Raw genomic sequence first — 6,016 nt, 5'->3', positions numbered from 1 at the left:
CTACAGAATGACCCAATCGTCCCTTACAGAATTAGGTGGAAAGTAGCGGAAGGAACATTTTACACAGTGAAAACAGCATGCTCAAAAAACCATCAGCTGAGACTTGCCTAACTCCTCCTCCAGCTCTACCAGTTCCTTCTCTTTAAAGTTCCTTCACTTGTTTCTCTTACAACACAGCTTCCATACTCTTCAGTTTCCTAGTCTACACCCCAGTAGGCTGTAGACTGTATATTATTAATTAATGCAGCTTCAGATGCAAGATGGAATAAAGGCCCTAAGGGCTTAATCACCAAGGGTCCAGTTACTTAGTACTGAATGCAAGCACTCCCCTGTGAATCAAACTTGAGAGGTATTCATTTTCATTGAACCAAAGAGAAAGAAATGAAGAAATGGAAGGAGGGAGGGAGAAAGAAAGAGACAGAGAGGAGAGGAAGAGAGGGAGGGAAAGAAAGAAGGGAGGGAAGAAGGAAGGAAGGAAAGAAGGGAGGGAGAGAAGGAAAGAAAGAGAAAGGAATGAGAGAAAAGAAGGGAAGGAAGAAAGAGAAAGAGGAAAGAAAGGACAAGAAAGAAAGAACTGTTTGAGCCTGCTACAAATTTGTCTACATTTATTCTTTTTTAAAATTTCTTTTTATTTTTTTCTTTTTAACTAAAATCTAACGTGAGTTGCATGGCTTTTTAAGATGCTGTAGCTCAGGGAACAATTTGGCCTCTGTCAAAGCCCTCAAAGGCATAAACTATTTTCTTTCTCTTTTTTTTATATCTAAAAAGGCAAAAATGAAACATCTTTTTTTAAACTTCCTAGATAAATGTCCTTCATTTCCTCAGTCTGACTGCTTGCTGGAAATGTTTTATTAATTGCAAATTCATTCCCACATATTGTGATGCAAAAAGAAGAATGGCAAATTGGCAGCTGCATTCATTTAAAATTAGCAGAGGCCCTTGTTCAAGAGATGGCATATTCAGAGTGACCTAAATTATCATGACATGAAGGGCACAGGTCAAATTCAAGGCCAAGTTACAAATCAATAGAAAATTTCCTTGGGGGGAAGCTAGTGCTATGAACTTGAATTCTTAATTGTTTTTCAAGAGACAGTATAATTTGCAGCATCCAAAATTAAAGATCTTCTGCAAGATAACGACTTTGACACGTGAATGAGTTCTGGTTTTCTTATTTTGAGAATATGGATTCTTTCCTATATATTTAATTCATCAATTTTTCAATTTTAATTATCATATGTTCTTAATAACATTTTCTCTGGAGATTTACTTCAAAAGTTTGGTATAATGTTTTTGTGCTTTCATATGCTTTTTATTCCTAACCATGTTTCATTTTTTTTTTTCCTCTAGAACAGACCTTAGTTTGGCTGAACCTACATGAATGTTATACTGAAGCTCAATAATCTGCTTTACATGTTACATAAACTCAAGGTTTGTGACTGAAAATTGGGGTACAACTTCTCCAATATGATGTTAAAGATTTTGCTTCCACTCTTTTGCTGTCACCAACCAAAGGGAAGACATTAGTGTGTCAAGGACTAACATGTTGGGTGTTTCTCCCACTGTCTCTGCATTTTCAGTAGTACCTGTCACTATTCACACTTCTGGGAATCTCTTCCCCATGTAATTGATCCTACAGGGACTGAACCCTGGCTGTGAAGTTTGCACTCTGTGAGTTAGCCCAGTTTCTATTTTTGCATTTAGTTCAAGTGAACTTAAAAGACAATACTGCTCTAGTTTCTCTATAATTTTATTCTGAAACTTTTTTTTTAAAAGATTTTATTTATTTATTTATTTGTCAGAGAGAGAGCATGCGCGCGAGCAAGAGCGCGCAAGCGCACAAGCAAGCAGAGTGGCAGAGGCAGAGAGAGAAGCAGGCTCCCTGCCAAGCAAGGAGCCTGATGGGGGGACTCGATCCCAGGATCCTGGGATCACGACCTGAGCCGAAGGCAGTGGCTCAACTGACTGAGCCACCAAGGCATCCCTATTCTGAAAACTTTAGTGAGAGTTTAAAAAAAGGGGTTTTTTTGTGTGTGTGACAGAAAAAACACTGGATACTCTGGTTTCTCTTCAGATCATATAAATGTTTTGCCTTTTACTAAAGATTTCTGTGGAAAGGAATGACTTTGAGTCTTAAGCCAATTTTGGGGGTCCTTGTTTCATCAAGTTTACGAAAAAAAAAGAGAGAGAGAGAGAGATTGAGGAAGGCAGGAAGGAAAAAGAGAAAAGAAAAGAAAGAAGCGAGTGAGCACAGGGGCGCCTGAGTGGCTCAGTGGGTTAAAGCCTCTGCCTTCCGCTCAGGTCATGATCCCAGGGTCCTGGGATTGAGCCCCACACCGGGCTCTCTGCTCAGCAGGGAGCCATCTCCCCACCCCCCCCACCCCCCACCCCTCCACCCCCCGCCTGATCTCTGTCTCTCAAATAAATAAATGAAATCTTAAAAAAAAAAAAAAAAAAAAAGAAGTGAGTGAGCACAGGTCAGGTAGGCTAGAGAACTATTTCTCCTTCCCTCTATCTCTTTAATAAATCACTTCTCTTGAGTTTTCCCTGTAAAATGAAGAGGTTGAACTGTGATGTCTAAAATTCTCATCATCAGGGCACCTGGGTGGCTCAATGAGTTAAAGCCTCTGCCTTTGTCTCCGGTCATGATCCTGGGGTCCTGGGATCCAGCCCTGCATCAGGCTCTCTGCTCTGCAGGGAGCCTGCTTCCCCCTCTCTCTCTGCCTGCCTCTCTGCCTACTTGTGATCTCCGTCTGTCAAATAAATAATCTTTAAAAAATAAAAAATAAAAAAAATAAAATTCTCAGCAGCTTAGAAGCCTAGGGTGCTTTTTATTCTGTTTGAAATTTCAAAGCATGTGCAGTTTTTCCTAGTACAATCATATACATTTTAAGTTCAATGTACAGGTGTCCCTGATTTCTTCTCTATGGTTCTCTTTTGGAAACCCACCAGTAGCCTTGAGCCATATTGGCTTAAAGACTGGTGTTGTCTGAAGCCAGGGATCTGAGGCCTGGTCTAGCTCTATCCAATGCAGGATCTTCTATCTATCCTAGCTTCCAGCAGGACCCTGACCATGTGTTCTGGTTCTGACAATTGGAACACAATGTCTTATCCACTACAGTATCTGCAGCTTGAGGCACAGAGATGCCCCCTAGATGCTGAGAGAAGGAAGGGAGGTGAACAAGGGAACTCCAGAATGAGCTGGGCTCCCTCCTGCCCTCTCCCAGAGCCCAGAACTTACTTTGAACTACTCTCCCCTTGTTCCTCTTCCCTTCAGCACCACTGGCCTCCTTGAAGCCCAGTTGTGATTCCTTGTTCTGCTTGCCATTCCTCTTTGGAAACACTGTCCAGTACCCTCTATCCATGCTGCTCATTCCTGCCCCTCCTGATTCAGATGTCATCTTCTCATTTACCAAGTTTTTAGAATTACAGTTTCCTCCCCTTTGCATCCAATCCTGCTGTCCTTCCCTGCTGTTTTTCTTATTAGCATTTATCACTAACTAGCATGCTATGCATTTTATTTGCCTTATTTATTTCCTTTCCTTACTAGAACTTCAGCTGCAGAAGAGAAATTGTTCTTTATCTCCAGTGCCTATAACACAGTCCTTGTTCAACAAGAGTTTGTGAAATGAATGGTCGGGGGATCTCAGCTTGGTTTTGGCAGTCTTTCAAAGTAAGGACACCCCTTACGTATATCAGTACCCCCAGTTCAGTACCCATCACGGACTTCCCTCATGCTAAATGCTAGCCTGGCTCTCTGAATCTCCCCTAAAATATTTCCTTCTCAATAATTAATTATTTGTTGAAGGAACAAAGATATGCTCCTGGACCCCTGGTCCCTGTGGTCTGCCTTCTTGTTGGAAATCTCCCTCTCACCTCCTCTGCGTATTGTGTTCTAGCCCACCGCTGGGTTTACACACCAGTCTCTAGTTGGATTTTCTTTGGTGCCCCTATCTGTTGCCCTTCCCTGCATTCTGTCTCTTTACTCCGGCCTTTGTCATTGTTCCTCCTCCCAGAATTCTCCAAAAATCTCACAACTGGAAGAGATCTTAGGGGTCCAAGCTCTTATTTTATAGATGAAAGAAGATAGGCCTGCAAGTATTTGGCTTGTGCAGGTCTGCACTCAAGTTAGGGTACAGCTGAAATGATGGTCCAGAGGCTCAGATTTCCAGCCAGTCTGGTGCTCTTTCCACATCTCTCGAAATCTCCAGTCTTCAGGAAATATAACCAGAAAATATATATCCAGAAAATATAAGATTCTTCATATTAAAATAGGCTTAAAAGGGAAGGCTAGGGAAGCCCTAATGGTATTCTATTGCATTTAAAAAACTCCAGGGGCACCTGGGTGGCTCAATGGGTTAAAGCCTCTGCCTTCGGCTCAGGTCATGATCTCGGGGTCCTGGGATAGAGCCCCGCATGGGGCTCTCTGCTCAGCAGGGAGCCTGCTTCCCTTCCTCTCTCTCTGCCTGCCTCTCTCCTTACTTGTAATCTCTGTCTGTCAAATAAATAAATTAAAAAAAAAACAAAAAAAAAACCAAAAACAAAAACCTCCAGCCACTGGGCAGCTGGGTGGTGTAGTCGGTTAAGCCACTTGACTCTTGGTTTCAGCTCAGGTTCTGATCTCAGGGTCTTGAGATCAAGCCCCACGGCAGGCTTCAAGCTCAGTGTGGAGTCTACTTAACACACTCTCTCCCTCTCCATCTGTACCTCCCACCACCACCCTCTCTCAAAATAAATAAACAAATAAATCTTCAAAGTACTCATGACCCAACCTTGACATTTGAACCTACAAAACTCAATATCAGGGGCACCTGGGTGGCTCAGTGGGTTAAGCCTCTGCCTTCGGCTCAGGTCATGATCTCAGGGTCCTGGGATCAAGCCCCACATCTGGGCTCTCTGCTCAGCAGGGATCCCGCTTCCCCCTCTCTCTGCCTACTTGTGATCTCTCTCTGTCAAATAAATAAATAAAATCTTAAAAAAAAAAAAAAAAACTCAATATCAATTTAGGGGGAAAGGGACTTACCTTAAAAGACAGCCTCTGGCCGCCTTTTCCTCCCTCCCACAGAGAAGCAAAAAGCTCCCAATCTGTGCTCCCAAAGTGCCATGAAGAAAGTATACTGGTACCTCTTTTCTTTCCTATGTCTTTCTCAACCTGTGAGAACCTGGAGATAAGGAACTCAATATGATAACATTCCTTCCCCAAGTCCACAAAATCAAACATCTGACAGAGTGTATCAACCCAGCCAAAGCTAATACCAGGCTGGTTTTATCAATAAATGTTTCTTAGATGAGTAAAACTGTCCCTTTTCCTTATTTGTCCTCAGATAATCACTTAACATACAAGAATGGCTAAAAGTAAAAGAGCTGGCAATGTTAAGTATTGAGAAGAAGGATAAGCAAATGGAATTCTCATATATTACTGGTGGACATGCACATTGGAATCGGTCTCTGTAGTTTCCTATAGAGACATTTAGCATATAATCCAGGTATCCTATGGTTAAAAAAGAAAACAACAGGACCAAAATGGCATCACTTAAGCCAAGTTTCATCCTTCCCCGTAAATGGAGTCTTAACTGGTCAGTCAGGAATTTTCTCATCAACATCAATGAGGTAATCTGTCACATGGGCCCTCTTCACCCACCCCCCCTTCCAAAAAAAGATGAGGTAATCTGCATGATAAGATTCCCGCTCTTCCCCCTAAGGGAAGGTGATCTTATCTGAAACAACCTTTTCTTTCCCTTTGCTAATAACTTCCTTGCCCCACCCTCCTTCCTATAAAAACATTCCATTTTGTACACCTCCTCAGAGGTCCCCTCTACCTGGTGGAGGGGGGTGGTGCCCAATTCAGGAATTGATTAATAAAGCCAGTTAGATTTTCAAATTCACTTGATTGGATTTTAACAGTACTAATATGAGAGAACTGAAAACACACGCCATCCTTGCAAAGACTCTGTAGGAAAGTGTCCAAAAACTGGGAACAACCCAAAAGTCCAACTGGTAAATGAATAAACAAATTTTG

The sequence above is a fragment of the Martes martes genome (assembly GCF_963455335.1).
Source record: "Martes martes genome assembly, chromosome: 2".
In the NCBI taxonomy this organism is placed as follows: Eukaryota; Metazoa; Chordata; class Mammalia; order Carnivora; family Mustelidae; genus Martes; species Martes martes.
Note: the sequence above shows the minus strand (reverse complement) of the source record.